Raw genomic sequence first — 10390 nt, 5'->3', positions numbered from 1 at the left:
GGGCATTCTACCTCTGAGCTACACCCCCTGCCCTATTTTTTTTTCTTTATTTTGAAACTGCGTCTCACTGAGTTGCGAAGGGCCTCACTAAGTAGCTGAGGCTGGGCACGAACCCAGATCCTCCTGTCTCCGCCTCCCGAATGCTGGGATTCCAGGCGTGCGCCCCCACGCCCGGCCACATGAGGCGCTTTTAAAGTCAACTTTGTAAGCCGTTCTTAGGAAACTGGGATTGGTCCTGAACACTGCCTGTCCCTCCCTCCCCGCATTGAGTACTTACTGTGTTCGCCAACTTGTGTATTCCACGGAGCCCTCGCGGCAGCAGCATGGTAGAAGCATAACGTTTTCATAGTGGACTTCCAGGCTCAGCAGGGCTAAGTTATTGCTGCCCAAGGTCATACAGATGTCATCCAACTGGTGGAATTCAAGGGTACGACTACCAGGCCTAGGCTCAGTAAGCCTGCTGTCGCCGAAGCCCACGGCCTCTCGGATCTTTGTACGGTTAGGCCTTCAACTTCCCAGGGTGCCTTTCTCTATAAATCTGCAGGAGGATCTAAGATCAGCCGAAGGTAAAACCACGCTCACTTTGCGTACAGAAGAGGCGGTGGGAAGGAAGACTGTTAGAAAACTGGTCACCGGGACATAGAGTTCTGGTTAATTCGGATTTCACTGGTAAGGGCAGCTCGTAAGACACGCACAGGCATAAACAGTTGGCTCGTCTTCTCTGTTGATATGGCAGTTCACATTTTGGTACAGGGGCAACAGGTAGAGGGATTTGGAATCTTCATTCCGGTGCTTCGTAGGGTAGGAAGTACATGTCTGAAAACATTCAGAGTTGATGCCAACACATAGCATTCTTGCTGTCTTGAAAGGGGAGGTCAGTTTCAAACGGAGGCAAGACGGTGTCTCCTCCTGAGTGCTCGTGTACCTGCGTGCTCGTGTACCTGCGTGCTCGTGTACCTGCGTGCTCGTGTACCTGCGTGCTCGTGTACCTGGGTGCTCGTGTACCTGAGTGCTCGCGTACCTCAGTGCTCGTGTACCTGGGTGCTCGTGTACCTCGGTGCTCGTGTACCTGAGTGCTCCTGTACCTGAGTGCTCGTGTACCTGAGTGCTTGCGTACCCTGCGCCTGCTTTGCCGGTGGCCAGTGCTTTGCCAGCCTCGCACAGCCCCTGTCCCCGCTGCCTTGAGCACTGAGTGGAGTCAAAGCCATTTTTGTTTTCTCTGAGTCTTTTTAGGGCTTTCCTTCCTCTCTCCCTCCCTCTCCACAGTTAAAAAGGGCAGTCTCAGTGGTCTTGAGGAATCTACCGCCAGTTCCTCGGCTGGATAAGTTCAGTGTGCACACTGCGAGAGCTGGTCTAAGTGCTAAGCCTTCAGATTTCCTTGAGTAGTATTACCATCGTGTAAATAAAACAGTTGAATTTCACAAGAAGCGTGCGGCGAAGGGCGACGCAGACCGGCAAGTGGTCGTCCCAAAGACGGCTCGGCCTGGCGGTCAGAGGTGGTGGTGTGCGGTGGACATCAAATGCAGTTTTCTCATGTAATATCTATAAAAAGATTTCTTAAAGGAAGTAAACTCTTAAAGAAGGCTAAGCAAGGGGAATCTTTCCTAACCTAAAAGCTCTTATTATTTGTTTAGCTTTCTCTCTCTTCTTGATTTTTCTGTCTATTGTTTTCCCATCTCAGAACTGTATCTGAGAAGTGCTCTTTGAGAGAGCAGGCCCTTGCTTTTCAGTTGGGTTTTGACATGGAACCTGCCCCAAAATCATGTGAAATGCATCTGTCTGGATGCCCTTGTTCTCAGAGTGGAAAAAAGAGAATAACCTACTGGGGAGCGTCAGTGCCCAGTGGGGTTTCTTGTAGAGGCCATAAGATCCAGTGTGATTTATTTTTCTACTGTACTTATAATTAGCATTTTGTATGTTTAGACATGTCAAATTTAGTATCCTCTGCCTCAACATACCTGATCTCTTACTGTGGCGTGCCCACATGTCTTACCACTGTGCACACACGTTTTACACACATAATCTCCAGAAGTTCCTCACTCCCAGGCCCTAGTTCAGGTAAAAAGAAACCTGCCGTTTGGACTACTTGAAAGTTAAGTTCTATTGTCAGCATCGTCCAAACACAACCAACCTTAGTCTCACTCAATTTCATGTGAATGAAGAGCCACAGCGCCTGAAGTCCACTTTAAATTAGGCCCTCTTGTAGTTCCTGTGTATATTTTAAACAAATGCTAATGAAAACTCTTCTGACATGACCCTTGCTTGCAGCAGTAATGGGACCTTATTTATTCTTTTAATAAGTTCTTTGGGATTTTAGATGACAAAGCTATACAACTCATGTTAGGAACCCAGAATGATTTAGCATACCTCTGTCAGGACTGGTGTCGGAATTACCTTTATATTTTTTAAACAGAAATATTAAATCAGAACCTCAGGAGGTTTGTCCGGGTTCTAATTTATTAAAATCCCCCATTTTAAAGCCTTTCAAGTTTTACATTTTAAGTGGACAGTGGTACACGTGCCTTTACAAAGTCTATTTCTTTTTGGAATATTTACAGAAAATGGTGTATCCTGGGACTTTTAGCTCTGAGTCTCAGAAATGCTCCCTTAAGCCGGGCGTGGTGGCGCAAGCTTGTAATCCCAGCATTTGGGAGGCTGAGACCGGAGGATCGCGGTTCGCGGACAGCTTCAGCTAGTGAAGCTCTGCAACTCAGTGAGACCCGGTTTCAAAATAAAGAATAAAAAATAGGGCAGGGGGTGTAGCTCAGAGGTTGAATGCCCCTGGGTTCCATCCCCAGCCCCGCAAAAAAAAAAAAAAAAAAAAGAAAGAAAGAAAGAAAGAAAGGAAGGCTCCTTTAAGGATCAGACCCGCTAGGGTGTAGCTAAGTGGTAGAGTGTGTGTTTAACTTTCATGAAGCCCTGGATTCACCTCCCAGAACCATAAAAAAAAAAAAATATATCCAATCCACAAAGTTTCCTAAAGAAAGAATAATCAATAGCCAGTAACTTTAAGAGAGGCTCATCCCTAAAGAAGGCTGCGGTCCTCCCAGGTCACAAACGCGCTGCCTCGCCGCGGTGTAGTCTGGGAGGACAGTGAGTCAGGGTTAGGATGTTCCCTGTGGACTCGGACTTAGGGATCACATGGGTTCCTGCACGAATCTTGCAGTAAATGACTCTGCCGTCTCCCTCGACTGAAAGTCGAAGGAGCCCATCCTGCCCTACCTCCTGAGGATCCCCGGCAGCCCCCCAGGTAGCAGGCAGACTCACCGGCTGTCCAGCAGGGGTGGAGACCGACCCCCTGAGGTCCCGTCTCCCCCAGCAGGGAGGCCGCCCGAGTTCCCAGGCTGGCTCTCTCCCTCTGGAGTGGATTCCGAGGCTCTGAGCTGGTCAGAAGAGCAGGGCTCCTCCTCTGCCCTAGCGAGTCTGTGAGTTGAGACTGCTCCAAGCACAGCTGGCGGTCTGCGGCATCCCTCAGTGACTTCCTCACACGCACCCAGCGATGCGGGCTGATGACCCCCGTGGGTACCGACTCCGCTCTATTAACGTGGTGCTCGCACTTCGTCCATTCCACAAGAGTCGAGGTGCAGAGCATTGGGTTTTAGAGGAAGAGGTGAGGTGCAGGGGCTGTCGGGAGTGGCCTCACCGCCAGCAGGTGCAGCGGGCCCGAGCAGCAGCCCCCGGGTCCTCCCGCCATTGAGTGTCCTCACGGCTCCCAGCGATGCCGCGGTGACACGAAGTCCTCCGGGCTGCTAAAGGCTGCAAGCTAGATTATCTCAGATGTACATAGTTTCCAGTTTTAGATTACGAGATACATTGAATAAGAATTTAACAAGAGTTACATTCTTAGCCAGGTGTGGTGGCACACACACCTCTTATCCCAGTGCTTGGGAGGCTGAAACAGGAGGATCGCAGGTTCAAGGCCAGCCTCAGCAACTTAGCGAGATTCTCAGCAACCTAGTAAGACCCTGTTTACAAAGATAAAATAGGGCTGAGGGTGGAGCTTGAGGTAGAATGCCCCGGGTTCCATCCCCAGTGCCACCCGAAGAAGAGAAAAACCAGTGGAATGTTTCTGATGGTCGGACGCGACTGTCAGCTTTTGTCCTTCAGAGGCAGCACTCCTCGAATGACCTTGTATATTATACATAATGAGAGCGAAGAGGATCTGAAGTCTGGTTCACAGAATATAATTGCCTTTGAAAAGTTGGAATTCTACAGAAAGAAAGGCCGAAATGAAAATTGGCCGCACGAGTCTCTGATCTGCCGTCAGCTCAGTGCGGCCGGGGCTGGGCCTGGCTTCTCCAGCCCTGTGCTGGAGAATCAATGTGGGCTCCCCGGTTCCTTTCCCTAGGTTTGGCGACTGCAAACCTTCAGGACATTCTAGAATCGTAGTCTTTCTGGGTGTCTCTCCCACTGGTCCCATAATGAAAACAGACCTCACCCAGCCATTCTGCTTATTCTTTGAACAATTTTTTGAATGCACAGTTAGTACTGGTGTATTAAATCATCCGCTCAGTGCTCTCCTTCAGGGGCCGGCCCTCTAGGTCCCTGCAAGGTCAGCTGAGTGGCGGTGCCCTGTGATGAGCCGGGCCCTCAGTTCGCCGTGGCCTCACTTTAGTGGCCTCAGCTAGTTCTCACGTTGCCTTGTGTTATTAAAGCTTCGCCTCTGCTAGTGTCTTCCTAGTCCTTGACATAAGGTGCTTTAAGCACAGTCGGCCGTCACAGGAACGCACCGGGAGCTGGACTCGCTCTCCTCCCTCTCTCTGTCTTGTAGCGTCTGTACAGTGCAGGCAAAACCCAGACTCGGCCTCTGCCCAGAACCTGGTAGAAGCGAGCATGGAGCTTCTTGGAACCAGCGTGCCTGGTCAGCTGGGCCTCGGCCAGGCTTTATCTTTGACTAATCGCCCTTCCACTTCCCGTAACGACCTAAACTGTCTTTGCATTGTTCTCTCTTGCGCCCTCTCCTTGGAGCCAGCACTGGTCACCTTCTGGGAAGAGAGAGGCTCCCTGGGGCGCAGCCTGTGTCCTCCCGCCTGAGCCCAGGGCGTCCCCTCCAGAAGCCTCTCTGCTGTCCCTTCATCCTCTTCCATGGCGGCCCCCTGTGCGCAGACGCTCCCATCACTGCAAAGCGAACAGCACACCAGCCAAGCCAAGCGCCACAAAAACAGTGCAAGTCTCTGGGGCCCCGTACCCATTTTCAGGTTCTCCTTTTTCTCCTTCGTAACCTTTCTCCTAAATAAACACTCTTCAAAAGAATGGTCTTTGCTGGCTTTCTCTGCCACGCTGAAGTCTCACCTCACACCAGTTAATTTCTGTCACCGTTAGGCATGGGGACTGCCTGGGAGAGTCGCCTGCGACCGCTGAGCGCGAAGGCCAAGGTTTGCTTCGCCTTTCCGCAGCGGGGAGGCAGACGTGTGCACGCGTGCGCACACACACACACACACGCGTTCCCTTTTAGCTTGCTCCTGTAACTCCCCACCCGTCTGTGTTTCTCTGTCTCCCTGGATGCTTCTGTGTTGGCACAGAAGAACACCTGCATGACTACCTGGAATTAGCTGTGAAGAGCCTCTGAGCCGGCCGGGGATACTCTCCACCTCCTTCCAGAATCTCATCCCACTTGCGATTTCAGTCACTGCGAACAGGATACTCATTGTTACATCAGCTAAGATGCTTTCAGCTGCGACACCCAGAAAACCTTGACTCAAGCTCACCATTAGCATTCCATCTACTGGAAGTCCAGAGGCGGGATGAACTCCAAGCAGTAAAATCAGCAGCTGGAAGTAGCATTTGTCCATCCCCCTCTCAGCGCCAGCCTTGGTCTAGGACTGCTCCTCTCAGGCTGCAAGCGGCTGTATCCATTTGGTGTATCATATCTAGAACCAGAGATATTCAGACCATTTGTAGAAGTTGAGAAACCTGCTCTAGAAGAACTAGCATGCTCCCCCTCCTCGAGTCGCAGGGCAGTTTCTGATCATCAGCACAAAGGGACCGTGGGTTGCTCTTGATCAGCACAGACTAAGCTTGTGAGCTCAGGAGCTGCTGAGAATCGAATCGCTTTCCTCTCCCAAGAATTCTTCAGTGACTTCTGTGTTGCACTGAAAGTCTCAGGCCTTTCTGATGGCTGTGGAATCCCAGTGAGCCGGCCGGTGCACTGGGGCTGCAGGCTTCCGTTGGCTCAGCCTTGCCGGCTTTGGCTGCGTTTCCTAGCAGTGTCGCTTCTCCAGGGAAGCCTGGCTTGGTCCCCCATGCACTGCAATGGAGTGGAGCCTGTTCTCGAGCATCTTCCGCCTGTGTGGCGTAGTACTCAAAACGACCAGGCTTGTTGGGAAATAACGCTGTGAGCAGATTCCAGGATTGAAGTGAGCCTTACTCTGCTATCCTGGTATTTACCTGGAGCTGGCTGTGTTTCACAAGTTTTGAGTTGTCACATGGAACTGTCTGGTAGTGGGCTGTTATTTGAGTTGTCTTCTTATCTTTTTATCTTCTTACCTTTCAAGTTCAAGGCATTATAAGCTAAAAGTAGCAAAAAGTTTCCATTTGCCTCTTCAAAATGGTTGTCAGACTGATTGACAGAGTTGGGGTCTATGAAGTCATCATAACGCTCCCTGGATGGAGGGCCCGGAGGATGCTCAGTCTCCTCTTGGGTACCAGATGACCTCACCCAGAGAATCATCTGGCCTCCAAGGGCTCCCAGGCTGCTGGCACTGGGCTGGGCCATGGCTACTGTGGAGAGCGGCAGAGCTCCTGTGCGTGAGACCCTGGGGCATGACGCGGGCTTGCCATGTTCTCCATTTACGTAGACATGGGCATTTTCAGTATATGTGAATTTCCAACCACATGATTTTAAGGCATTCTTAATGCTTGAAGAAAGAGCAGAATGAAAGCGTATCTCACGGGCACCGCACTTCGCAGTGCGGGCTTTGCTCATGGTGGCCCGTTCTCGCCCTACCCCTGCCCTCCAGGCTGGAGACTTTGAGGTCTGCTCTAAATCTTTAGTCTGGGATGCCTCCGCCTCCGCCCCATGTTGAGTCCTGTTTTCCAGACAAGACAGGATCTCGGCTCTTCCTCCCTATGTATTCATTTTAGTAGCTTCCTGAGGAAAACGGTCCGTGGGATGTAAATTTTCGGAGTATCTCCCTAACTGAAAATGTCTTTGGTTAACCTTTACTGCTTGATCACTTAGATGGACTAGAAATTGAGGTTGAAAACAGCCTTTCCTCTGAGTTTGGAAGGCCCCCGCCCGCCCGCCCGCCATCCCCTGCCGCCCATGGATGTGGCTGGGAGAAACCTGAGCCTTCATCTCAAGTCCACCTTGCCTGACCCCGGCTCCCCACCTTCCCACTGGGGCTCAGGATTGCCTTCCCCCAGACTGGGCACGTGCAGCTGCTCCGTTTGCAAAGGCCTATTTCTTAGTGCTAGCTGCATTTCCTGAATGATTCATTGAATAATTTCCTCCTCCACTTTCTCCTCTTTGAAATTCTTATTGTTAGAAGCTATCACCCAGCTTCCTTTCCTCTCACCTCCTATTCTGTTTTCTTGTCTTCGCGTCCTACTTCACGGTAGCGTGCCTCAACTTTTATCTTCTCTCTAACTGAATCTGTCGTATTCTTAACTTTCCTGAATATGCCCGTTCATATTATTTGCGGTTTCTGGATGCAGTTAAGCTTTTTACTCCTTCGGGATACATGCTTCTGGAAAATCTTCAGTGTTCCTTCATTTCCTGATCAGCTTCTCCTCGCCCTTTTCTAGGATTGCTTTAGGTGGCCTCTTTCTCTCTTATGAGAAGTAACTTTTAAATATCTAGTGATCCTTGGCTGATATTGAAGGGTGAGATTGGAAAGCTAATTGGAAATCCTGTGTGTGGGCCCACTTCAGGGATGGCAGATGGTAGATGGCCCTTCTTCCCTCCTTCCCTCCCTCCCTCCCTTCTTCCCTTCTTCCCTTCCTCCCTCCCTTCCTTCCTTCCTTCCTTCCTTCCTTCCTTCCTTCCTTCCTTCCTTGTTGTGGTACTGGGGATGGAACCCAAGGGCATTCTACCTCTGAGCTGCACCCCCAGCCCTATTTTTTATTTTGAAACAGTTTCACTGAGTTGCAGAGGGCCTCGCTTAAGCAGCTGAGGCTGTCCTTGAACCACGATCCTCCTGTCTCAGCCTCCCAAATGCTGGGATTTCAAGTGTGCGCCACCATACCTGGCTGGCTTTTCTTTATGTTCCTATAAATGTCAACATCTGCAGGTCCTTTCTCTGGAGCCATTTAATTTTCTAGGAAGTTCCTGTAAGGACTGTTGGGTCTCTTCCCTGAGCCTGAGGCCAGGCATCTGGAGCTGGGCAGTGGAAAGGGCCTGCCACCTGTCGGTTACACAGCTCTTTTCCGAACCCCTGGTCACCTCTCCCAGCCCAGCTTGAATCCCCTCAGTGGGTGCCTGCTGCAAGTGTGCTGAAACACCAGCAGCTCCCTGGGAGTCCTGGGTTCCACGTGCCTGAGCTCGGTGCGCCCCCGCCTCTTCTCATCCCGTGGTCCTCCTCCTCCTCCTCCGTGCCCCTGCAAGTCCTTTATGCACCTCGCCTGGGCTCAGTTCTGCCTCGGGTTTGATCTCTGCATATATTTCCTCTTTGTGTGGCTAGCCTGGTTTCATCATTCAAACACTGCCTTGCACAGCATCTCGTCTAAAATGATGCCGGAAATACTCCAGAGCCTGAAACTTTTGAGCACCAACGTGATCGTGCCCGTGCAGCCCCTCCCACTTGGAAGGAGTTGCAGGACCCACAACACCGCGGCAGCACATCAGGCCGCGTGCGCGAGGCTACGGGAAGCACACGAAGGCCAGGGTGGGCTGGGTTCCGTCCCCAAGGTGATCTCGTTCCGTATGCACAGACACTTCCGAGTCTGACAGCCTGGGGTTCCTGTGGTCCCACGCACTTAGGACAAGGCTCCGGGGCCTCTCGTTCTCCTTCCTATGGTGGGACAGAGTGGTTACTTTATGCCATGACTCCCAGCAGTCCAAAATCTCAGTGGTTTAAAACAGCGGTTCCTGCTTAAGCCGCTCGTCCACCTGGGAGTGGTGGGAGCTCTCCTGCACTTCTTCCTCATTCCGGGATGCAGGCGGACGGAACAGCCACCGTCTAGGACATTGCCATCACCCAGGGGTAAGAACAAGGCACACAGCAGGTCATACAGAAGTTCTTCAATCTTCCAGTGTGGAAGCGGCGTAAATCACTTTTGCTCAGATAACATTTAGCCAGTTGCTATTCTGCTCTAACAACAAGTGAGAGTATAAACAAACACCAAAGCCAGCTCTTGTTAAATCTGTTGAGGAAGCAAGGCCACGGGGCAGAGTGCCGCATCAGAACTTAGACGGGCGGATGCGAGCAGTCACAGCTCATTAGAGCCAGAACCCACGAGAAGAACTCAGGTGCAAAGGAAGGTTAGGCGGGGACAGCAATTGCTGGAGGCGATGTTTGGGCAACTTCGAGAATTAAAAACTCCAGGACCCAGTTATATGGGGCTCCCCATAAGTTCTGGGTTTTACCTCTAGGAGCTCAACCAAGATCTTGCATTGAATATTATCCCCTGTGCATTTGGCAGGAGGGGGAAGGAACAGCACGAGACAGACTGGGCCGTGGCTCTCTGTTCTCCATAACGCCTGCTCTGAGAAGAGACAGCCGAGGCTCCCTCAGGTCAGGAGACCAATGAGCTGGGGCTCCGCAGAGCGTAATGAACCTGGGGAACGGGAGGCAGCTAGTCCCAGGCCACTCTCGCCACCTTGTCTCACAGGAGAGAGGAGGAAGCGGTGAAGGCATGCTGACGTTCAGTCCACTGGCACAACATGATGAGCGGCTGCAGTTAATCACGGGCTTCAGATGCGTCCCTGCCACGCCCTGGGTCACACCATTCAAGACCCATGTACTGTGGCGCTGCTTGCTCGGTAGACCATGTCCACCTTTCAGCAGCAGCAACAAAAAAGTACAAGGCATACTACAAGATACACAAGCACAGAACTCAGTCAGGAACAGCAGGAACGTGGGATAATCAGACTGAGCTGCTTAAAACTGATTAAAATGTGAGAGGCTTTAATGGCAAAAGTAGGCCACGTGCAGTAACAAGAAAATACTGCAGATAAACACTTAAGAAATGAACGGAGCCTTTGATGAGCTCAGCAAATGGGACACGGCTGAGGAGGGAGTCACTGAGCTTCACACATGGCAGTGAATAAAAAAATAAAAAATAAAAATCTAGGCAGATCCTACTCAAATGTTAGAAAGTTAAAAAAAAATCTGAAGGAAAGAGGAAAAAAATTATAGTGGAGAAGAGCAGGATATAAGATTAATACAAATAAACTACTTTCTTCCATACCAGTAATGAACAAGTGTATTCGAATTAAAACACAATACCA

The sequence above is a fragment of the Muscardinus avellanarius genome (assembly GCF_963383645.1).
Source record: "Muscardinus avellanarius genome assembly, chromosome: 20".
In the NCBI taxonomy this organism is placed as follows: domain Eukaryota; kingdom Metazoa; phylum Chordata; class Mammalia; order Rodentia; family Gliridae; genus Muscardinus; species Muscardinus avellanarius.
The sequence above is the reverse complement of the archived record's forward strand: the minus strand, read 5'-3'. Positions refer to the sequence as shown.